Genomic DNA, 27,131 nt, shown 5'->3' with positions numbered 1-27,131 from the left:
TTAAAAGGTGACAATTTTGACAGAATTGAACTTATAGAAATATAAGTTTAAGTATGTTTTATATTAATTACAAAAAGAAGTTTATATTAAGTGTTATTTAATTGTTATTGTCTTTTTTTACATTCCAATAATTATAAAATTAACAGATGTTTTAACTAATGTCATAAATGGGTTTTATCTGTAAATTCGTGCACTCTTTTTGACTTCAACACTAAACTTATGCCGCAAAAAAGGACACGATCAGCCATATAATTTGTCACTCATGAATCATCGTCTATTACTTTTAATGACAATAGACTGGAAAAGAGCTTTATAAAAGAGAATGGCACGATATAACGAACATCTGTGACCCGTATTCCTAAGGCTACTTGGCATCACTATATAAGTAACGAAGTTTCAAATTTGTTAACCGTGTCTACCTTCGTAAAGTTGTAAGGGTAAGTTGTTGCTAATATTTACAAATATTTTATTTTCAACTTTTACTGTTGCTGCTTTCATTCACTTATGAAAAAAAAAATTATGAGTTGCATTTTGAAATATATTTTTTCCAATCTTTATTGTTGTTATTAAATTATTATTACCTAAACATTGATCAATAGTATTGAATATTCATTTGCAGGTTATATTGAATATTCATTCTCATGAAGTAATAAATATTCATCAATATTTTTCATACATTCTCAGGTAGTATTGAATATGCATTCTCATTTAAAAGTCAGATCCTTGAAACATGTTTAATTGCTGTCTGTTTGAAATTTGTACATGCAATTGTTGATATTCTATATTGAGAGTCGGAAATATAAAAGGTTTGCCGAATAACTCATCAGTAAAGGTTGCATTTGTCTGTTTATACTTGTTTGGATTCCTGATATTCTTTTTAGTTGCAAATGAGTAAATAACGAAATAATATTAACATTGTTATCTAAACTGTTCAAGTGAGAGACAGCATATTATCACATTTTATTTGTTTGACTGTCTTTTGGATATTCATATGCGCATTATTAATAGAATCGCCTTGCGCGTTATCTGATCTCACAGAAATAAAATCAAAGTGATTTCATGGTTGATATTTGAAATAAATACAGGCGTCAAAGGTTAGGATTATTTACAAATTTAATTACGCATTCAAAAAGAAACATGTAAAACAATTTGACCAAGATATGATTTCTAGATCAAATAATTATATATTAAATGTATTATTATCCATGAGTGTTTAAGATGCAACTAAGAGGATATTTTCAACTAATAATCGATTTGGCTAACGTCTTAATGTATTTACTGGCAATATAAATTTGTTTTGGCAATTCACAGATTCATACGGTATCGATGTTAACATTTTAGCAATTAAATGTCTCTTTTGATCCTTAACATTTTTTTCTATTTTTAGAAATCATACAATCAACATGCTGAAAATTGGAAGTCTTCTCGTTATTGCTTTGGTGTGTCTGACTGTCGTAAGTGGAAACGTCATGCGTAAGTTAACATTTTAAATATATCTGATATACAAGTATATTGTTAGAATGCATCAATAATGCATATCAAGTGGTTGTTTATGCAACATCAACATTAATTTCGATATTAAATTTGTATCCATATTAGGAACATAAAGTTTTTATTTCATATGAGGAACATAAAAGTTTTTAACCCATTACTTCATGAGCATTTTGTGAAAAATGGCTGTTTTCATTGAAAAGTCTCCCGTTACAAGTTCAAATTGCTATAATACTATAAAAACTGCTTCAACACTAATCAAACTTGGCACAATGAACCCCCTGTGTATCTTTTGGTTGGGGGGCCGCGCCGAAAAAGTGGTCACTTTTTTAAACAACATTTCTCAAACAAAAACAAGTGTTTGGGGCCTAAATAAGGCATTTTTTCACCATTTGAGACAACAAAAAAGGGGGGGGGGGTGAAAAAGGCGTTAAAAGGCGTGTATATGAAGTAATGGGTTAACTGAAAATGATGAAAATACTTGAAATTACCCTAAATCGCGTTTTTTCATGTTTAAACATGGCCTGTCATATAAATTTGAAGAAAAATTGTTGTTTTGTAGATTTTTTTATTTTTTTCATTAACCCATTACTTCATGAGCATTTTCGTGAAAAATGGCTGTTTTCATTGAAAAGTCTCCCGTTACAAGTTCAAATTGCTATAATACTATAAAAAACTGCTTCAACACTAATCAAACTTGGCACAAATGTTGACTGGACCATTGCACTTGCAACAACATGCTCAGGCTTAAATTTTCTGTTACCATGGCAACGAGGGGACATCTCAAAATTGCCAAAAATCACTATTTTGCGTTGATTTTTTCCATCAAAATTGATTTCAAAGTGCTGCACTTTCTCAATGGATTCAGATAGAGTCAAATGCTTTTCAGCGATGGTTACACGTTACCTTATGATCAATCTGGGGTCATTTACAGCCTCTCACAAGTCCAAAATTTTTCTTGGCGATAAGGGGGACTCCGCCCCCCTTCAAACCCCCCAAACAGAAGGGGGCACATCCCCCTTCTGGCAACCCCCTGATGTATCTTTTTGTTGTGGGGCCGCGCCGAAAAAGAGGTCACTTTTTTCACAACATTTCTCAAACAAAAACAAGTGTTTGGGCCTAAATAAGGCATTTTTTCATCATTTGAGACAACAAAAAAGGGGGGGTGAAAAAGGCGTTAAAAGGCGTGTATATGAAGTAATGGGTTAACTGAAAATGATGAAAATACTTGAAATTACCCTAAATCGCGTTTTTTCATGTTTAAACATGGCCTGTCATATAAATTTGAAGAAAAATTGTTGTTTTGTAGATTTTTTTATTTTTTTCATTAACCCATTACTTCATGAGCATTTTGTGAAAAATGGCTGTTTTCATTGAAAAGTCTCCCGTTACAAGTTCAAATTGCTATACTACTATAAAAACTGCTTCAACACTAATCAAACTTGGCACAAATGTTGACTGGACCATTGCACTTGCAACAACATGATCAGGCTTAAATTTTCTGTTACTATGGCAACGAGGGGACATCTCAAAATTGCCAAAAATCACTATTTTGCGTTGATTTTTTCCATCAAAATTGATTTCAAAGTGCTGCACTTTCTCAATGGATTCAGATAGAGTCAAATGCTTTTCAGCGTTGGTTACACGTTACCTTATGATCAATCTGGGGTCATTTACAGCCTCTCACAAGTCCAAAATTTTTCTTGGCGATAAGGGGGACTCCGCCCCCCTTCAAACCCCCCAAACAGAAGGGGGCACATCCCCCTTCTGGCAACCCTCTGATGTATCTTTTGGTTGGGGGGCCGCGCCGAAAAAGAGGTCACTTTTTTTAACAACATTTCTCAAACAAAAACAAGTGTTTGGGCCTAAATAAGGCAAATTTTTATCATTTGAGACAACAAAAAAGGGGGGGGGGGTGAAAAAGGCGTTAAAAGGCGTGTATATGAAGTAATGGGTTAAACCTACGTTAGGAGAATAAGGATATTTAATCTACAAGACACAACTAGTTTTTTTGATTATATGTATTAGATACATAGGGTTAGGAATCTACATTTCAAACCAAAGATATTCAAATCTACACTAGAAACATAAGGTTTGTGAATTTATTTTAGACAGATATTGGTTAAAATCTCTATTAGGACCACAGATCTTTTGAATTTCTATAAGACATGTTTATTTTTCTAATCTATAATAGACACATACATGTATATATTTTTACTTAGCTTTCAAATTGTGAAGTACTGAAGAAGAAGTAAAAACAAAAGATTTTGAAGCATTTTATATCCAATAGCATTGCTATTTTTGATGTTTATATTATAGAATGTCAAGATGTATCACAGTTTAGTCCGTGTCATGACAGTCTGAAGAAAACAATCTGGACATACAGAAATCAACAAGGAGCATGCAAGCAAAGAACTGGTTGTTACGCAGCGGGCAAAAACGTTTTCACAACAGAAGCTGCCTGTAAACTTGGATGTGGCTTATAATTAGGTCATACAAGCCGAAATCATCAGAAGAATACACATTTAAAACAAAATCATCCACAGACTTATAAAATACTAGAAGCCAGATATAAAGAAAATTGAACGATGCTGATTTGAAACATTTTCGTTTTCAAAATTATTTAGCAAGGCAGCATACTTTATGAAATAATTCAATTAGAAGACCTAAAAAATGTTTTCAATACCCGGCGCTATTATGGAAAGTGACACTAGTTATGAAAATAAAAGTGTGTAATTCTGTGGTTGTTTTATTGTTTAATTCTTTTCTAATATCATATCTATTTTCTAATAAGTTGGAATATGTTTTAATTGTGTTAGTGGCTTACATTTTTCAGTCTCCATAATATGCTCTCGAAACGGAGAAGCAACATTTACAATTGTGTAATAATTGGCGCCCTTTAGTGGTATTATTATAAGAAATCTCTTTTTATTGTTAATATACTAAGCTGTTTTAACTATGACCTTTTAAAATATTCACAATATTATTATAAGCAAAAAATACTATTTTAAATTTTTGCTACATACATTTTACTTATCCTTAGGATATGTTGTCCGCATTTTAACATTGTCTTTTGACGTCTTATCTGTGATATACAGGCTTCATAACCTCTGAACCCTTTTAAAGATTATATTTTATTTAGTTCCGCCCATTGTTTTCTCGTAAAGGGCAAACGAATGTTTTTACATGGGAACCATCTGCCGCTTTTCATGGAACGGCTCTAACGTGATTCCATGATAACCCCCGTATTAACACATCTGCGGATTTTTCAAAGTTCCAAATTTTACCAGTTCATGTTAAAGTTGAATACGGCTTAAACCGGTGCAAGAAAGTGTGGACGGAAACTTGTACTTTCCATTACCGCCCTTGAGCAGGTTCAATCAAACCGAGACTGCAACGTTTTAAATTTTGTCGTTTTGTACTTTTTTTAGGGATTCTTTATTTACCTCCTAAATAAGATTGAATATGGATTACTGTGCCCTTGAAAGACATACCTGTAATGCAACGAATATTACTGAAGATTGTAAGGTAGATTGACCGACAATATATGAGCAAACTGTGATGAAATAGGTACGTAGGGTAGCATCACATTTAAGTTGTTTGTTGTTGTTTTTTTTTCAGCTAAAACGTTTGGTGCTCATTGTAGTACAGTGTACAATAAATTGCTCTAGATGGCAATAAATCTGTTTTCATCGTGTCATAAGTTTGTCTTAAATTATACATGTCTATTAATGTTACAGTTAAACTGTATTTTATCATGAATCTCTCACGACTCAAAGTGCATCAAATATAATTATTTGCTCTAAACATATCGCATTAATATTTCAAGGTAAGTATGATTAAAATCGTTTGATCTTCATTTCTTGCAACTGGCGTTTTTCTGCGTTTTACCCATGACAGAAATTTTATCTAACATGGGGATGCCAGATGAGTCGCATGCCAAATAACAACGTCATTTTAGTTCACTTTATGAATGAACTGCGTTGAAATGACGTCGTTTTAGAAGGGAAATATGTGCTTAGGATGACGTCATTTCGCCGTTGTTATTTACGGTAGGGACGGATATTTCAGTCCGAACCGCAACATATGACAGATATTATTATTCTTGTCCAAAAGTTCAAGTACAGCATTTCACTACTGGACGGAAAGCTGTAAATATGTACGTACGAAAAGAGGTCAGTGGGTCAATGGGTAAATATACTTGATAACTATCATGTAATATTAAGGTCAGTATGTCATTAATTGTAAGGTATTTTATGTCTTGCCAAATTGTTGATTAACAAGCTGCATCAGTTGTAAGCGTGTTGTGTTTGATGTTTTTATGTTGTGTTATTGTTGATACTTTTTCCTACAAGCACTGCAAAAAGACAACAAACGATCATTTTGAGTTTGATCAAGCTTGGCTATTGACGACAATTGAGATCAGTGACAGAGAGCGTCTAAAGTACTGGCCAATTTCAGTGTTTTTGTTGACTTATGTTGTTGTTACATATAAATACATGTGTATTACGGTAAGTTACGGTTATTTGACGGCAAGCGATATATGAAAATTATCCTGAAAATAAATGTGATTCCATGTGTTTACTTTTGTCCTCCTAGAGACATACATGTATAAAATAAAAATATATTTTAATCAATTAATTATTTAATTAATTTATTTTTTTATTTATTAATTTATTTATTTATTTTATTCTATATTTTATTGTCTATTTTTGGGTTAAAACGATAGATTTTGAGAAAACGGGAACACATACCCTAAAAGATAGGGCAAAAAAGATAATGTTCTCGGACAATGTATTAAAGATAGTCACAAACACATGTGCACTGAGCTACCGGCATTGATAAAATAGTTTGACAAAGCGATCAGTTATCAGTATGTATATATACATCACATTTTTATCAAGCTATGACTTGAAAAGTAAGCACATTCAAATGAAATTTCTTAATGCGATATGTTAGCCAGCATATTTTTATATTAGCCAGCATGTCCTTTAAAAACACAAGACGTACAATATCCTGCAATTCAATAAGACTTGATAACAAAATGTATCTTATGACATACAGACAAGATTTATAACATCAGCTGTAGTTAGGGCAGCTTCCTCGATTATTCTCGGTGCAATTTAGGAGAACAAATACGGATAAAACTCTATGGGATTCACTATTTATTTTTGTATCAAATGAGCACAATTCAAAGACGAACAATACGTTTACAAAGCGTACAAGCATGTTTTGTGTAGAAATCTAAATATTCTACAATAATTATGTTTGCTTTGTGAATAAACAAGACAATTTGTTGTATGACACTGTTGTTGCCGGCAGCAGCTGGGGGCCGTTTTATCAACGCTCTACGACACGTCGTAGGCTAGTTTTTTGTCGCAGACATGTCGCAGAACGTTAAGACCGTTTTATTAACGTTTGTCGTAGCCTACGATGCCGTAAAAAATGTTGCAGCTCTACGACAGGGTTAGGGCTGTCGTACGACGTTACTGTAACGTCAAGACTGGCGATCACTGTTTACATGTATACATGCTCAGCACATTAATTTTTATGAAATAACTTTTTCAGAATAAAAAAAACAAACAACATATTTCAATTTGTTTTCTTTTAATGTCAATCGCTTATAAAGGGACTTTATACATGCGCTCTAAGTATAAGAAAGAGACAGAATATACAAATCTTATACCCTATAAAAATGTCTAAAATATCGTTCGTTTGGAGCAAATATGCCTTTACGGTCATACTCTATTCTATTAATAATGAGTTCCAAAGATGTCTTCGGAAAATAGAATAAAAAATAAATTAACTCACATCTTTTTTATTTCACATTAATATTGGAAAAATCATAATATTCTAACTAGATTTTACATAAATTTAGATATTTCTTTGAAGAAACCCATATGGTATAAAATCAAGGACACAGGAAAGTTACCGTTGTCATGACTCCGGAAAAACAATTTTAAAAAGAGAAAAAAAATAGTCAATAGAATATAAAAAAGATCAACAAGACAAGGCGACATTAACTAAAAGTTACCGTGGATGAAAAGCACTAATGTTTAAATTATCAAATTTTATGGTAAACTGCAATATACAGTGTACATATAATAATTCAGTCTGCACAGTCTGCACAATTTGCATGGTGTATTAATTATGCATTTTAAACCTTTAAAAAAATCTAGAATCCGAACTGTAACTACGTTATTTGCAATTCCGGATGGGGAGTTATTTAGTATGCTACAACTACATGAGATATACGTATATATATCTATAAGTAGCCTGGGATTCATGCGTTGATATATTTTTTGCTTATTCATAACTTACGCGCTATTTAATACTCGATCGTCATAGGTAACACAACATCTTTGGTTTTGATCAATATATGAGGCGCGTCATGACAAAACCAACATAATTGGTGTTGCGACCAGCATGGATCCAAACCAGCCTGCGCATCCGCGAAGTCTGATAAGGATCCATGCTGTTCGCTCTCAATTTCTCTACTTGTTATATGGTTTGTAAGCGAACAGCATGGACCCTGATCTGACTGCGCGGAGGTGCAGGCTAGTCAGGAGCCATGCTGGTCGCAAACCCACTATGTTGGTTTTTTCATGACGCGGCTCAATTATGTCAATTTGCCGACAAGAAGCACATAAAAAATCGACAGATCGGAACCCAGGCTAATCTATGAGAAAAATTAATCCGCTTTCCGTAAAAAAAACGCAACAATAACTAAAACAACAACAAAAAAGCTACATTTTAAAGTGAATATTTCATATAAATTACAGCAAAAACAGCGTGGGGCGTTTTAATTTAAAAGCAGTGCGCTTAATATAACTTTACGAAAATATGTCAAAACATCAATTCATTATTTCAATACTTTAGCAATAGTAAATCTATAAGATTAATTATATATATTTATTTCAAACTACGAGAAGGAACTGAACTAGTTTGAAATCTTGTGTGTACTGAATTCCTCGGAATATGGGTAAAACTGTGCGCCACACTTCATACTACATTGGGTGCCATTTAAGTAATTTATATGTACAAATCATTGGTTTTATCATGATAGCTTGTACTTTAAACATAATTTTGGCGTTTCTTAAAAAAGCAGCTACAATTGTTTCTAACGCGCAAAAATCCTTTCATAAAGGCCCATAAAGCCCTAGAAATGCTTTTATTTTGTAACGCTTTTTATTTATATTTTTTAATTTTTTATTTTTTTGTTTTTTATTTCCATTATCATTAACCTGAACTAACGTTTGCTTCTGTTAATTTTTGCCAATTAAGAACGGTGTTAATGATTTAGTAATTTGTATGAAAGTCAAAATTTTGCTACAGTAACAATTTTAATACTTTCACATTCACAACTACTTTCTTTAGAAATACAGGCAAAACAAAAATGTAAGTCTGCACAAACTGCATGATATATTAACAAGTTTGCTTCTTTAAAAAGAAGCATGCGAGAGGTCTTTTTGCTGCTGTGAGAGATTTGTGTAATTCGAAAATATTTGTGGATATTTTTTGCATAAAAGACACAATGAATGGTTATTAATTACAATTATTTAACAAAATAGAATTTATTATTATATAGTATCATAATGAAAGTTTGTTTTACACTTCATTTTTTAAAAATGTTTTGAAAGATTATATGCCGGAGATACTTAAAGCGATACTTTTTCTACAAAGGAAATAATTTGTGTTATGCCATCAAACTAAATTTAAAATAAATGATAGACACATGTATATATTTATATTAAAAGTTGTATCAAAAATAAAAGTGTCTTGTAAAATTCAATTAGCACATTTTCGGTAAATGTTTTGGTTAGTATACGGAAAGATTTCCTCTACATTTTCCAAAACGGGCATAAAGTATGTTAATCAATTTTAAGTAAATAACATAAAAATGTTTATATCATTTGATTGGAATAAACAGTATATAAAGCTGCATGCCTCCAACCACAATTGATATTTGAGGAAAATCTTGAGTAAAATTTGTGCCATTTGCGCCAAAAAAAATCTCCGTTGCGTTATTAAGTCGTACATGTTCAAAAGTTTAAGGAGCAGCAAAATTTAGGTACACGGTTCTCTCGGTCATATTGAATGGTGATATTGTACCTGTTATGTTCACTGTTACTATTTATCGGAATATATAATAGTAAAACGCTATTCAGAAAACAATACGGTATTTGATTTATACAATTAAAAAGATTAAAACGGAATGACACATCCACGTAGCTTTAAGTGACGTAAATGAAATTTTCCGATTTTTCTACGTACCGATTTGTTTACTTCGATGTTTATTTTTCGTTTAAGTTAAGTCGAATTTTGAAACGGAGCATGCGCAAAACCATTTTTGTAGACTGCTCCTAATGATTTTACGCTATAAATGAGATTCATTCACTACAATCAGATACGCAAAAATGGATGCCGCCAGCAATCGGTCTGAACACTGTGAAGAGGTCTGATGACCTCTCCAGTTATGTATTTCAATTCTTTTTAAGACTTGAAAAAATATAGTACCCGAACTGTATTTACAATGCCGGGAGTAGGGGATTATTTAGAATACTACATGAAATATATGTATAAATACCTTTAAACAATTAATATAATTCTGAAAAAACACTAACAAATAAATATACATGACACTTAAATAGAAATATTTCATTAAGATTACAAATTGGAACAGAATACAAAACAGCGTGTTCCGTTTCAATTAAAAACGAAATAAACAAAAAAATCAAAACAGCAATTTATTATTTCGATGCATTGGCAATGGTATATCTATACTATACATGTATATTATATTTTTTGTTTCAAACAACTAGAAAAACAAGGGACTAGTTATTCGCTTGTTCATATATTCGAGTCTGTACCGTATTTCTCGGAAAATACTATGAAAAATGGCTATACTCGAATGCTTTCAGGTTATTATTTTTTTAGTTTTTATATACTGTGGGTAGCTTATATAGTCACGGGTACTCTGCACCTTATCTCGTTAAAATCAGTTGAATAACAGCAAAGTTTGAAAAATATGTGCGTATTCCTTACGTGGTGAAACTACTTTCAATCCGTATTAACTCCGATGTTATTATAGATAATAGCCGTGACATTCCGATTGATTGCGACACGATATACTTGAAAAGCCCGGTGCTATTTAAATTTTAATTTACTATTTAAGTACTATTAACATACTTTTTGGCGTTTCTTAAACATGCTTTTGATTTTTAGTTTTCTGTTTTAATTTCCAAAAGTGGCTGATCGGTCGTTTCCATCTTTTGCGTCTGTTAATTTTTGGCAATTTAGTTGTGATAGTTATTTAGTATTTTGTATAAAAGTCAAATACTACTTTGTTGACATTTTTGGTTAATAATTTTACATTCACCGCTTCAAGTCATAAGCGGCTGCATGCTTTGAAATAGTTATTTAAAGGTTATAAAACCCGTGTTCAGAAACTTGATTAGACTGAGACATAATGTGCCTTTAGCATTCAGTACAGACCCGGCATTAATGGTGGACCGTAGCGTGATTTAGTATTTTAAGGGTTGAATCGAGTGCAGAAAATATATGCTGTATTTCTCACTAAATTTGTTCTTTTAATGACATTAAAAAATATTTATCCATTTTCTAATAATCATGTAAATTTATCCGTTTGATAATAGTCATGTAAATTCCACCAGTACTTTAAGTACTTTGATTTCATATGTGACGTCAAAACGCGCACTGGCTAGACTGTGTCTCGCAAGAATTATTGTCTACGACAAAGGCTGCGACGTCGCAGAAACACAACGTCTGCGACAAGTTTCATAAAAAGTTTCCCACTAACATACTTGGTTAGAATCACACCATTTAAAAGTGCATTCTTGTGTAGGAAATAGTTATCTCTAGGATTATTAGACTGTCAAGTATTTTTTTATTCTCTGGTGTCTGTTGACGTCCTTTTGCTAACATAATGACAAAGCCTACATGTATGAAATTCAAATTATTTCAAATACGTCCATCTCTAGACATGGCAATGGCATTATCACGATGTCGTATCTTATCACATTAAGAAACATTAATTACGTGAATATATGCTTTATACTTTGACTTGCATGCTTATTACTGGCATTTCTTTAAGAAAGTATCATAGATTTCATTATATTTCTGTGATATAATTATTTCACTCAAATATGAGCACAGTATATCTTTAAAACGTGATAATAGGCCAAAATTGAATGTGTCTTTATGTTATACTATATGTATTTCATTAGATAATTCGCACATTCTATAATAAAGGCAACTCTTTTTTTAAAATAGTCAACTCTTAATTAAATTGAAATCCTTTCTTGAGATGCGTAGCCACAATTGAGTAAAATGCGATTAAAACGCTTTTCATGTTGAAAACGGTTCAACAATAGAAGTATTATTCTGGAAAATACGATAGAGAAAACTTTGCTGAAATGTTGTAGTAGTAGTAGTTGGTTAGACTTTCATCAAATAAAAACATCTATTATATTTCCAGTCTCGTCATGTAAAATGAAAACAAAATACTCAACGGAGTTCCTCGAATTTCTGCTTCTTTGTTTTTTTTCTGCGAAAGTTATAATCTTACCATAAAATTAATTTTAATCTAAAATACACCACACAGTCTACAGCACAATATCATGTTTGACTATTTTGTGTCATTATGTTGAGGTAGAATACCGGAACAATAAAAGATAATAAAACTATTATACAGAGATATAGTATTAAAGATAAACGTCATTTCCTCGTGCTATTCAATTTCAGAACTTATTAATGCGAGTAATTGAAACGTCGAGCTTTTTTCTGAGTAGAGAAAACATTTTTTATAAACGGAGGGAAAAAATCTTCAGGATTGCTTTTTGTAAAATTTGAATGTCACAATTGTATTACTATGACATTTTCAAATATTTTATTGTCTTGTCTCGAATATTACATTTATAGTATGAAAACCTTAAATGAAAATGAAACTTTTTGTTTGGTTTTCTTTTTTAATATTTTTCTTTTTTATAATCTTTCGATTATTAATATATTACTATTTCAAATATAAAGAACAACAACATCAGGAGGAACTACATTGAGGTTAATTTATTTCTGTAACGTATGCTGGGTAAAATAATAAATCTTTTACTTGTTGTGAAACCTGTCTGTAACATATTTATTCAAATAATAAGACAACTATTGATTTCCGACAATTCATAATGTATCATGTTTCTAACAACCCAGATTGAAGACACGAGTGTGCTTGAATTTTAAATTAATTTCAAAAAATAAAAAAATACTGTAGACAAAAGTCTTTAAAAAAACTCTCCTCCGAATTCGATATTGTGAAACGCGTTTGTAACGATTGAAAATAATTGTAATGTGTAGTAACAACGGGACAATATATATAGATTGAAAGTACTTTACATGTTATAACTTTTTGACGAGACAAATCCGATTTATAATATGCCAGTAAGGTATGAGAATATAGATTGACAAGGGAATGCATCTTTGAATGAACGCAGTCCCCCTACAAAAATATAGCAAACATATAGCCAGTCGAACCACTTTTAAATATGTAGCAGGAGATCCATTGAAAGCAATGTTAACAAAAAATTCAAAAGATTAAATGTTATTTGCATACTCGGTTTGTAAAAAGATTAAATGAGATAATGTTAACATTCAACATGATTTTTGCTCTTAAGCAGTATTTTATTTTTATGTGTGCATGAGATGAGACAAATAGTGTTTTCTTTATATTTATGACTGTATAGTTATTATATTGACAAACAACATTATTTGTTTTGTTTTTGTGCTTTTTAAGCTTAAAATATAAACAATGACATTATTATAATAATTATTATTTTTATAGCATTTGATCAAAATTTGTCAACTCTATACATCGAAAATGAAGCATCATGGTAAATTGGGAAGGTAATGTTTTGTTCAAATTCCAATTGTTTGTTAAAAACCTTATTCGTCTTACTTGCATCTTAATGATTTTAATCTCCATGGAAATGCTAAACAATGTACAAAAAAAATAAAGATATACTAATAGTCTTTATATTAAAGATAACATCGTTTGTATTATGATGAATTTTACTTATAATAAGTCGGCCCAATTAGCCTGCAATTAGCACTCTCGTCCATGAACAAGTTCAATCAAACCGGTCCTACTATTTTTTTATTCTACCGTTTTACCGATCTTTGGTTTTTTTTAAATCTATTTTGAGCTATTTTATTCAGCAAATGATACATTTATAACTCTTCTGTGTGGGGATAATGGCTTAAAAAGCATCTTAAACATTATGACGCCCAGATGCTTCAGCCTATTTCATACGGTTTAAAGTAACAGATTATGCGAAATTTTGACTAATTTAATACTTTAAATAGCAAAATCGTGGCACAATTAAACGAGGAGCTTTTAAATCTCGTTTATAATTCATTACTTCAAAGTTATTTTAACATTTGTCTGGATTTTTAGCACCTCCTAAACTACCAAGGACTTTAATTTGACAGTAACAACGTTTGATGCTCGAAGTTTCATACCAAATTTTAGAAGCTCGTATTTGTTACAAGACTGACTTGTTTGTTTGCATGTTTTAAATAATTGCAGTATTTTATTATCTGGCTTACATTCACCTGTCTATATGCACTTTATTGTTGCAAAATCGTTTATTAGAACTTTTGAGAAGCAAGATCCCATTTAAAATGTGGAATGGGAATAAAAATTGATAACAAACAACTCTGACGTAACAATTTCAAATTTAGTAAAAATAGAATAATAATCAGCATATTATCACTTATTATGATTTTGACAGGCATCTTGACTCTATATGAAGGGTTGTCGGGATGTTCTCAATGAGCCACTAGGTGGTGGTTATATCGTAAATAATCGTTTATAACTTAATAAAATGTTTGATAACATGTCAAGAACGTTTATAACACAATAATAATTATTGTAAAACATCAAATTTTCTCGTACATAAGAAAATGAAATCACTTTATTAATTGACAGCAGCTATGTTTATAGTCTATGGAAGCGCCATTATTATCCAATGAACAGTCATGTTACAAATATGCAAAATTATAGAAATAACACAGTATTACATGTATATTAAATTCTTGCTAGCACTAAGAATGTTATTAGAGTTTATATAGTTTGTATACAGTGTTCTCTTTTCTCTTATCACTTAAAAAGTGATTCACAAAATCTGTTCATCGTTATCTCCTGTCTAATTTTTTCTTCATTGACGTATTCATTTGTAATTAAACGCAAACATTTAATCATGGAAGTATCCGGCTCACAATAAATGTTGGTCGTTAAACTAAATGCTATTAAAGTGTTTCTATTGATGCGATTTCCTTACTGACAAACATATTTTTGCGATTCATCTGATTGTGTATTTATTCGCAGTTAATGACAGTTTGTTTCTAGTTTAGATAACGTTTTCTTTTTTTTCATGCGTGTATTTGTCCTTATTTAATTGGTTACAAACGATTCAATTTTTTATCATTACGTCTAACATGAATAGACCCCAGATGGTTTTTATGAATTTTAGTTTAAACATGTTCATGAATGGTTTCTTTGAATTGTTTGAAACAAAACTAGCACTGCACTTTATTCTGTGAGTAAATTTAACACAAGTTTGCATGTACTTAAATATTTATTTGTGGACATCGCGTTTCTGGCATTATATCAGACTTAGTTATGTCGGTGTCACTAAATTAATTTCTGAATTTCGGAATTTTAAGCAATGTACATGAAAAAGAAATTGGAAAGTGAGGTAAATTGATAATCGAGAGGCCAAACATGCAAGTAAATCTATCAGCAATATAAATAGTTGTTTATACTTTTAGGTGTCTATTCATCACGACTAAGTATGATTTGTTTCGGGAAAAAATATCTAAAGAAAAACACATACTACATATTAGATAGACAGAGACTTACAACTTGGACAATTAAAATGCTACGTACGTTAACACTTGTATATAGGTCAAATTCGTGACCATTTTCATTAATTGAATGATGATCAATTCAATTACTTGTTGTCACATATTAACTTAGCAAATAACATGAAAAACTAATTAGGTACATATGTACTGAGAAAGTTTTCTTGGTGTATATTTATCGTTAATTTGAGAAACATAAGACAATGCCTTGTTGATCAAAGACTGACATTAACGTTAATTACTTTTCGATATAACAAGTTAGAGTCATTACTGTTGTCATCACTTATGCTGTACATAATTTGATTTGTGGACATGCAATTAACCGTTCATTTAAGAGGTAATTAACTGGATTTAGCAGCATTCGGAATTTAATTATGTCAAGCTTTGACTAAGGTTTTAGTTTGTGATAGTACGTTTGACTTATTTTATTCAGATTAAGGAGAAAAACCATTAACAGGTAATTTTGCAACAAATGGTCATTATATTATTTAAAATAGTTTTGATAATTTGGTACACGTATTTATACCATGTTTAGTTCTTATATCGATGAATGTCAGTTTTTATGGGTTTAGAGACTTTATATTTTACATACACAACAATACTTTAATTTTTGTCATTAGGATTTAATTACAATATGTAAAATTGAAAAGCTTGTCCGCAAAATGTATTTTAATGCAATTATACAATGCAATATGAAAATGATGACATTTTGAAGTTAGAAACATCCGCAGTTATGTTCATATGGCGATTATCAAGGTAACGTATTGTAACTTGTAAGTGATTAACGCATCAAGCTAGCAATCTAAGGATTGCTGACCGCGAAGGTCCAAACCCTGTCAGGGGGCAAGCCGTTGTTTTCTTAGGGAAGAAACTTTACATTCATTGCTTAGTACTGGTTTGTTCCAGGAACGGATTCGAGTGTGTTTCAATAAGCTTATAGCTTCCGACACAAATTTTTATAAACTAACTTGTTAGTGCCAGTCTATGAAAACCAGCACACAGTCTAAATCGAGAAAGCAAATTGATGATTGTAATGTTTGAAGCTTTAAACCTTATTATAAGAACTGCTTTTATCGATTAATAAAATTTAAAAATCTAAAGAAAATGACAAATCCGTAATGATATCCTCAATCCCTTTCACTTTGCTTGGTAATTTAATTTTTTTTAACAAGGACTTGTTTGTTATTCATGACATGACAGTATAGTGCATGTTGTCTTATAAAAAGAAACTTTAATCAAGACACTTTATGATGTTTATTTTATGCTATTTTATCAATTTTAAATAGGACAGGTCTAAAGATCTTGAAATGCAATCGCTCAAGGTCTACCGCCTTGGTCACACATAGAGTACCTGAAACATTCAAATCAAAGGAAAAGGTAAGAAAATAGAGACAATTATAATAATTTGTTTAACTTTTCACATCATATAATATATAAACATGTTTGCAAATAACTGAAAATGAATGTCCATTTTATGATATCTTTAGTGTCGTTTAAAAATATTTGTCATATTTTAATTTCACTCAAGTGGTCTATAAACCGTCCATATACTTATTGATAACTCTCTATTTTATGAGTAGAATATATAAAAAAAATATAAATTATAAAATTCGCGTTATAGAGAAAACGAAATCCCATAGACGGCCCTTAACATCAAAATTAAAAATGGTGCAAGCTCGGTTTTGTAAATGCACACAACCGTCCTCTTCTTACCCACTGGCACATGTTTAAGCAGCATTCAACATTTAATTATGTAATGATAGCATATGCAATACAAAACATTTTTTTAATGATATGGACATAAGTGTAAGGTTTCAGCATGTTAATTTGACCTAGGTGAAAAAAACTTCAGTAGTCCCTGTTTTGACTTTCTTAATTTTAAATTGAACGCAATACATGCGTTTGATATTGTAACATTGCTTTTATGGAAGATATTACAAACAACAGTGTAATTAATCATGCTAAGAGCATGCGGGCTAAAATGTCCTCTAATGAAACGCCTTACTAAAACGTATTAACTGCTATAATGTAAAAAAAAAACCTTTTAGCGATTGTTAAATTTTAAGCAACAAACAATGGCTAATCTCAAACAGTTACTTCCTTTGATGCGTCGTTTCATTAAGCGACTTGGTATAAAGCTTTTAATATCTTTTTCTCTAGATTGACATTTTGACGACTGAATACACCTTCAGTAAAATCTGGCAAAAAGAATTGATACAATAGAAATATGAAAATAAGCCGTGTAACTGTTTCTACCGGTGGAACAGAAGACTATTATAATTAAAAATTAGGAATCCTCAGAGAACGCAAAAAAGACAAAATTTAATTGTTTGCAGTCTCGGTCTGGTCTAAGCCGGTACTTAGAATTGCAAGTCACCACAACCTTGCAGCAACTTTATTTCTATGTGTCATTTAGTTCATTTTACACCAAACAAATATCTTCCAGGGGATTTTCTTTATATTTCATAAAGAGTGGTGGTACATCTATAATTTATAATCGGGTATTGTAGATAAAAGCTAAATAATGTAATTATTATTATAGTAATCGCAGAGTGCGTTCATAAGAGTTAATGTAAAACGTCCCTTAGCACTGGTTTATGTGGCATTCTAACCTCGACTCTAAATATATTAGAATCAATGATCAAAACATTTTAAGGCAAATTAATTTGAGTTATTTGATATCTTAAATGGCCATCGTTTGTTGTTTGTTTCATTTTACGCCTTTTCCCAATAGTTTTTCAGTCATGTAGGCGGGTAGTTTCCTAACCATCGTTCCTGGAGACTTACACCAGTACTAGACTACTTTCTTCCGCGCTAAACTACCAAAGCATCTCCCGGGGATCGAACCCACGCCAGAGGTAACTGGATTAGAAGTCATCGACTTTAACCCCTCGACCACAGAGGCGGTACTAATGGCCATCGAAGTCGTGACTTAATATATATAAATGCATATATGATAGCAGATTATTATGTTTGAGCACATAATTGTATTATGGCAAATGTTTGCATGTGAACAAAATGTATGTTCTTACGCAAATCTCTGTAAATAAGCTAATATCTGCGTTCCATGGCATATCTTAAGAGGGTTATGTTGATAAGTACGTTAAGATAGTCATGATAGTTTGCTATGAACAAACACATTACATATGCCTTAAATTATTAATTTTAATATGGGCATATATTCATGATTCAATTGTCAGGAATATAAAGTTAGAATAAAAACAACGTTGCAATTTGATATGCCAACTGTTTCATTTCTAGACCGATTTTTTTTATGACCGCTGTCTTAAGACATACACGGTATCTAATAAAGAACAAATGTAATTGTATCAACAAAATTATGACCCCTTGACCCCAACCCCCAAATCGATAGAGGTCATCTGCTTTGTCATGACCAATCACCATACCAAGTTTTGAAGTTCCTAGGCCTAAAAGCGTTTCTTTAATTATTGATCGGAAACCGTTTTTACCTACAAGGTCAAAGTGACCTTCACTTTTGACCCCTTGACCCCAAAATCAATAGAGGTCATCTGCTGGTCATGGCCAATCACCATACTAAGTTTGAAATTCCTAGGCCTAAGCGTTCTTTAGTTATTGATCGGAAGCCGTTTTTACCTACAAGGTCAATGTGACCTTGACCTTTGACCTCTTGACCTCAAAATCAATAGGGGTCATTTACTGGTCATGACCAATCACCATACTAAGTTTGAAGTTCCTAGGCCTAATGGTTCCTTAGTTATCAGTCGGAAACCATTTGGTCTACGGACCGACGGACCGACAGACAGACACATGCAAAGTAATAAACCCCCTCTTCTTTGAAGTGGGGCATAATAAGCTAATATCTGCGTTCCATGGCATATCGAAAAGAGGGTTATGTTGATAAGTACATTAAGGTAAAATAAAAACAACATTGCAATTTGATATGCCAACTGTTTCATTTCTAGACCGATTTATTTTTTATGATCTAATAAAGAACAAATGTAATTGTATCAACAAAATATGACGAAAAAAGAACTAAACAAATATGTTGCAAACATTTCTTTCCTTGACATATTCGTTTTGCTTTGTGGTTAGTTTTAATTTCTTTATTTCTTCCATTATTATTTATTTACTCATTTATTTATTTATTTTATTTCATCATTTATATTTTATTAATGGATTTGCTGTTGTAATATAGATTGAAGGCAAGTTAATACTTTTAAACGTAACTGCACTTTAATTAATAAAAATTGAGTATATCTTTACATCAATTATAGGTTTCCTTAAAGAGGGGACAGGTACGATCTTGACTGAATGTCTTAAAATTACCAGAAAATTGCGAAACTAGAATGAAATGGATATATCAGCAAAACCAATAAAAATGACGTGACAAAGATGAAAGAATAATGAATAATATAGATTGCATGATCAATATAGTGAATATGAAAATTGAAAAACGAGAGGAATAAATTATTTCCATTTCAATCAAACGAAAATAAATTGAATCTCATTTTACTTGAAAATATACACTGAAATATATTATAAAGCTTTTCTATAGGTTCAAATGTTATTTTTAGATAGATCGTTTTATATCATTGTCAAATCAAAATTATTTAAGTGGAAAATAAAATTTGACTACGATAAAATATATCGAACATAAACAATAAGGAAATCCATAATTACTTCGAATCTACCGGTCCGTTCTCGATATTTCAATTAGTTAAGCGGACGATTCGTTTTCCAATCTTTTTTGTTCAGAAAAAAACGTCACTGGCCAGTTATAAATAGCTGTAGTGACGCTGTTTTGAAAAGGCTTTGCAAGGATATGATGCACTTTCCCAAAATAAGATTACTGAAATACTTAGTATGAAACAATGCAAACTTGTTTTCCGAGAGAAAACAAAAGCTTAACTGATCGACTGTAATATAGCTAATGTGTCGTCAAGAACGTTTGCTTAAAGAAAGGGGCATTTGTAATAAACATGATAATGCATGATGTTTATTAATATATTTAAATTTAAATATTTTTAGATAAAATCGATGTTTTTGCTACAGGGTATTCTATACAAATGTGATAAAAAATTTGTTTTTAAATTACTAATTCAGATTGAGATAAACATAATCTAAGTGACAGTTGATATCTTTAATTACTCCGTCAAATCAGAAGCTAGGAAGCTGAAAACAAAACGAGCGTGTTATAAACGTTGCTTTAATGAATGGCATGTCATATAATTTCAAAATAACACACATACCCATTAACTTGGAGACAGTACGAGCGAGTGTCCTTTAATTTCATGAATCCGTAGCTATTTTTTCACGTTTGCAACTAGTTTGCTTGCTTGAAAATTTCGAACCAAGTGCGAAAACACCTTAAGTCCTGGCCCTTGCTTAAATGAATAAAATTTATCTTTCATTTAAATTAGTGAGTGTGCTTGATAAAAAGAAATTAAACTAAAAGAAAAAATTATTTATAAATGTCTTCAAAAAACAAAATTATCTTCTATCATTCATCATAATAACAATTAATGATTAAATCGTCGAAATAATAATGTTTTTTTAAAATTTCAAAAAATTTAAAATGGAAAAATTAAATTATACGGTCGGAATTTGACTGTATAATACTATCAATATTAAACGCATTATCGGTTTTTGTGGTGCCTAAAATTCAAAAAACATTATCTTTTAAGTAAAAAAGACAAGGTTTCGCTTTCGCCAACATTTTGGGCCCGAATTAGAATCTGATTGAAGTTGTTGGTAGGGGTCTGGACGTTAGCTTGCATTTACCGCTAATGTCCATGAACAAGCTCATATAACCCGAGCCTTCAACCGTTTTGGGTATTTTTCTTTTTTATCAACGACCAGGTTTTATTAAAAAGGAAGTAATTTATAAGAATATTGATGTTTTTTTTATTATTTTTTACAGTTCTTCGGGTATTCCATTTTACCTGTATTAAATTATAAATATAAGTATTTTAAGGAAATAAGTGTGTATCTTGTAATTGAAGTACAACAAGAAATAAAGACTAAGTGAAAAGTATCACGAGGATGCTGTGTATACTGGATCTGACGATGTCACTTTAAAGCTTTGTTGTTGGTAATAGTTTGATGACAATATATGCTTAAATTCAAATGATAAAGTCATTGTCACGATTAAATTATCAATAATTACATAGAAAACAAGATACTTTACTTTATACTCGTTGACTTTAAACCACTTGCCCCTGTGGGTTTGAATCCCGTCAAAGATTATTTCACGTAAGGAAACTGACTAGCATGCATATGCTTACGGAACGTTGGTGGTTCTAATCAAGTGCTCGTTCGTGCCTGAAAAAGTGCACGGAGTGCACATTATGTCTTTCACCACTAGTAAAGCTAAAATGTCGCCATTTGATATTTACAGGGTTGGTGCGATGTTAAGCAGACCAAAAAAAGCTTAATTTAAACACAAATGTTGTCCTTCAAATGATAAGCAAATTACTTACTACCCTTGTTCTTTTGGCTATACTTAAAAACATATCAATTTAAAGATTATCGCGTGTTTCTGTTCACTTGAAAATAATAAAATGATGCATGCAAAAAGATTAGTATTTTTTTAAATACATATAAAAACTTTTTGTAGTCAGAATTTCACAGACCGTTATGTTATATATGTAATAATACAAAGACCAATTTTCAAAAAGTTCAAACGAATACATAACATCAATATATTACCTTAACCTTAAGATGCCACTAACTGTTCTTCAGAACATCATATATTGCAGAAGAAAGATCGAGCGATTTTCGTATCAACTATCATGAAAAAAACACGTTTGAGCGATACTATTATATGGTATAAATCATAAAGTGGTTATTTGTTAAATGTATGGTGCAATTTTCGAAGCAAGAAAACGAATTAAAAATGTAATAAATCACTAAACACCGGAAATTGATTCAACCACTATCTAGACGACAAAGATAGAACAGAATTCCCCTTTCAGGAAAAGAAAAATAATGGACGTTTTCCCTAAAAATATGAATTTCTATGAGAAGATCAATACTGAAAATACTCTTTGAGCTTTGCTGCCATTTGTATGGAATAAAACGCTAAACATAAGGTACAAAATAAAATTTCAAATTGTTTCCAATAAATACGGGCTAATACACATTGAAAGTTGTTTGATCTGCACGTCGCTTAAACAATACTATCTTACAATTAGATGTCATTAATTTGTTTATCAAAAAGATGTAACATTCTATATTGGTTTTAAGGGGAAAAAAGACAAAAATAATATCACAACAATGTATTTTAGTTCAAAACTTGCAAATGCGCTTATGAGGTCCAATTTATCTATGGTTTTTACTTCATTTACTTCAGGTTGATAACCATTCGATACGATCAGAGGTGTATGATTATCATTGCAAATACAAATTCGGTGCAAACTTTAGTGCTCAAGTATCATTAATAAGTTGTCTAATAGTGTCGAGTTAGTAAGATGTGTGAGTGAGTTAGTTGGCAAATACTTCGTTAACGCTCAAAAACACCTGAAGATTTGAAATTTGCCATATAATAGTAGCAAACGGGTGTATATCAGTAATTTTTCAAATATTGTATCATTGCGTTATGGATAATTTGCAAACTTTTACTTTGTAATCGCAAACAAACACCTAAAAATTTAAATTTCAAATTTAATGTAAAGATTTCAAAACATGATAATAAGGTTCTAAAATACATGAGATACACAATCATATGAACTTATATGACATAGCTACTCTGCTAAATACATCAGATACTGTGTCACCAATCCCAAAAGCAATATTTCATCCAATGTTATAATTTGCATGTTATTGTCTATAAACATGAAAGTAAAGTTGAGTTTCGTACATTTATGCTATTATTAAATGGTGACTGAATTGTAGTTACATAGCCGGTAAACTTGATGATTTAAATGTGTCTCTATAAATAATATAATTAACTAAAATAGTAATAATTACAAATTATTGCAATTTCTGGACATATTATTTAAAAACAATTGTCCTGGTATCTATTTCTAGCTGCAGTAAGTAAACATACAAATATAAAGGTATTAAAACATTACTTCCAGTCAAACAATAAGTTATCCATGAAACATTGCACAAAGAGTTTGCATCATAGCTTTCGAAGCCAGTAATTATTGAAGACGAACTGTATTTCATAGATAGAAGTATAACTTGAATGGATCGTAACATTTAATATGTATGAATCATACAATAAAGCTTTGTATTGTAAAAGACGAGATAAAGTTTTAGAAAATAAACGTATACAAATATACAAAAGGATTAAATGAATTATCTAAAATAACTATTATAAACAAGACACATGTGCTAGGGGCTTTGGTGATGTTGCACTTTTAATTATCTCACATGTACAGGTACAATCATAACGATAGAGAAAATAGTTATTCCTAATGAAAGTCCAAAACAGCAAAATTGAAAACCAAGACTGTAACTTTCATTGTTCCAGAGGTATCTTATCTTTTTCAAAAAATTTAAGATTCATAGAAAACGTCTTTCAAGATTTATTATGGTATTGACGAACCAAATCTTATACTCTGTAACACAAAGCTTAGAAAGATATTCTGTTTGTATATAAACAAATTAATAATTAATAATTGCCGTTAACCTTTTATAGACTAAATGTATTTTTTGTTTTGATATATTATGTATATTAGTCAAACAAATTAACAAACATGTAGTATCGTACACAATCAAAACATGCATCGCCGCTGTACATGTAAACTTTTCCTAAACAGAACGAAACCCTATAATAGGTGCTAAATCAATATCAGTCATCATCAATTCTCTTTTAGTGCTGTAATAATTCACACAACCTTGAACTTGTATACGCACAGAGTCTATAGATGGATCAAGTACAAGGTCGACCCATAAGGCAAATAAAATTGCTTTGATGCTTGCATATTAATCACATTTATGTTTTCAGTCATTTTCCTGCCTGAAACCTTTTTCGCTTTAGGGTTGTTTAGTGCAGTTTATCATTATACACCATAAGGCTAGCCTTTTAGTTTTTTATTACAATGATAAATTAGGTAGAATTGTTCTCAACAAAACAAACAGTGCTTAACGTTGTTTATATTATATATAACATTTAATTCATAATTATTATTTAAAAAAGTACATTTTCACTGTGTTAATCTAAGGGCCAATCACTAAATCTAACATACATATCCATACAGATAGGAAAATTTCAACAAAGTCAAAATTTTGACAGAATTTAATTCATAAAACTATTTTTAAGTTTTATTATTAAATTTTATTACCTATATTTTTTTATATTAAGTGTTATTTAATTGTTATTGTCTTTTTTTATTCCAATAAGTATAGAATTAGCAGATGTTGCTTTTCTTCTTCAGCAAACGCAATATACGGGTTTTATCTGTAAACTCTTGCACTCTTTTCACTGAAACAACAAACTAATGCCGTATACGGGTTTTATCTGTAAACTCTTGCACTCTTTTCACTGAAACAACAAACTAATGCCGTAGGAAAAGATGAAACAATCAGCTATATAATATTGTCACTCATGGGTCATCATCAATTATTTTTTATGAGAATAGACGGGAATAAAACTTTATAAAAAAGGATGACACGATATTAGCAACATCTGTGTTCCTAAGGCTATTTGGCATCACTATATAAGTTACTAGGTTTCAAACTTGTTTACCGTGTCTACCTTTCGTAAAGTTGTAAGGGTAAGTTGATGCTTAATCTTTTATTTGTTTATTTTCAACTTTTACTGTTGTTTCTTTCATTAAACTTATAACAAATATTGATGAGTGGCATTTTGAAATATTTTGTCAAATTTATAATGCTGTGTATTTCATTACCTTAAAATGATAACTACTATTTAATATTCATTTGCAGGTAATATTGAATATTCAATCTCAAGTAGTATTAAATATTCGTTAGTATTGTTTATTCATTCTCAAATAGTATTGAATATACATTCTTATGTAACACAAAACAATTATTGTGTATGTGTGTTATTATGCGCATTATTCAAAGAATCACGTGTCATGTTCCCTTAACATAATTTGAATCAAGGTGATTTCAGGGTTAATATTTAAAATAAATACAGACGCCTTAATGTTAGGACCAACTGTACAAAAAGCATTCAAAATGAAACATTTAGCACATTTTTTATTACCTAGATATAAGTTCTAGATATAAAAATTGAATGATTATCAATGAGTGTTTAAGAAGCAATAACGCGTGTTGTTTCAAAACGCGTGTTGTTTCTTTTCAACTAATAGTCGATTTGGCAAACGTCTAAATGTTACATCCGGCAAATAGATTTGTTTAGTTTTGAAATTGACTACTCACAAATTCAAATGTTAGCGATGTTTAAAACGTCACAACTTTAAAAATGTTCTTCTATCCCGGAGATTTTTCTATTTTTAGAAATCATACAATCAACATGCTGAAAATTGGAAGTCTTCTCGTTATTGCTTTGGTGTGTCTGACTGTCGTAAGTGGAAACGCCATGCGTAAGTTTACTTTTTAAATATATCTGATATACAGGAATATAGTTTGAATACAATCATGATTGCAATATTAAGTAGTTATTTATGAGAAAAAAATTTCGATTTCGATCCATATTAGGAACATAAAGTTTTTATTTTAAATGAGGAACATAAAGTTTTTAAACCTACTTTAGGAGCATAAGGATATCTAATCTACATTATTATTCAACATAAGGGTTATAATATTTTTGAATAATTATATACATTAGATACATAATGTTAAGAATCTACAGTCAGAAGAAATGGTATCTAAATCTACATTAGGACCTTAATAGTTTTTAATTTATATTTGACACATACAAAGTTAATAATCTGTTTCAGGAACTTCGAATTTTCATTAGACACGTATGTTTTCAAATCTACACTTAGGAACATACGTTGTTGAATGTACGCTTATATTGACGGTTTTTTACTATGCTTAAATCATTATAATTTTACCAATTGATAAAATTGTGAAGTACTAAACAAGAAGTACAAACAAAATTCCTATAGCCTTGCTATTTAACTTGTTTATATTATAGAATGTCAAGATGTATCACAATTTAGTCCGTGTCCTGACAGTCTGAAGACAACAATTTGGACTTACAAAAATCAACAAGGAGCATGCAGGCGAAAAACAGGTTGTTACGCATCGGGCAAAAACGTCTTTACAACCGAAGCTGCCTGTAAAGTTGGATGTGGCCTATAATAAGGTCATACAAGCTGACATCATAAGAAAAAAAAACACACTAAAATAATCATCCCCAGACTCATAACGTACTAGAAGCAGACATAAAGAAAAATGAACGATGCTGATTTGACCTATCTTCGACTTCAAAATATCAAGGCAGCATATTTTATGAAATTATTCATTTTGATGATAAAAATGGTCCTACAAACTATTTATTTCTTTTTAAATATAACGGAGAGTTAAAATAGTTATAAAAATAAAAGTGTGTAATTATGTGGTTGTTTAGTTGTTTAATTCTTTGTTTATAGCATATCTATACTCTATAAGCTGGAATATGCTTAAAATGATGACAGGGGCTTGCATTTAACAATGTTTCCAATAATATACTCCTGAAACGAAAAGTCAACCTTTCCAATTATGTAATGTTTGGTAACCCTTAGTTGTATTCTTTTAACTTGTACATCGTTCATAATATGAACATTTCTCTTTTGAAAATGCATGTA

At 30.8% G+C, this 27,131-nt stretch overlaps 2 long non-coding RNA genes across 2 annotated transcripts; both read left to right on the top strand.

The window, feature by feature from the left end:
- The first annotated feature begins 416 nt into the window (after positions 1–416).
- On the top strand, positions 417–4,226 carry LOC132743311 (uncharacterized). The gene is made up of 3 exons (XR_009627559.1): positions 417–437; positions 1,388–1,473; positions 3,811–4,226. It is a non-coding gene; the product is annotated as an uncharacterized LOC132743311 (long non-coding RNA).
- A 20,864-nt stretch (positions 4,227–25,090) lies between these two features.
- On the top strand, positions 25,091–26,901 carry LOC132743310 (uncharacterized). Its single transcript, XR_009627558.1, has 3 exons — positions 25,091–25,127; positions 25,837–25,922; positions 26,480–26,901. It is a non-coding gene; the product is annotated as an uncharacterized LOC132743310 (long non-coding RNA).
- The last annotated feature ends 230 nt before the right edge of the window (positions 26,902–27,131 follow it).

The sequence above is a fragment of the Ruditapes philippinarum genome, unplaced genomic scaffold, assembly GCF_026571515.1.
Source record: "Ruditapes philippinarum isolate M1 unplaced genomic scaffold, ASM2657151v2 ctg5854_1_1_1_1, whole genome shotgun sequence".
Lineage (NCBI taxonomy): Eukaryota > Metazoa > Mollusca > Bivalvia > Venerida > Veneridae > Ruditapes > Ruditapes philippinarum.
The sequence above is the reverse complement of the archived record's forward strand: the minus strand, read 5'-3'. Positions and strand labels throughout refer to the sequence as shown.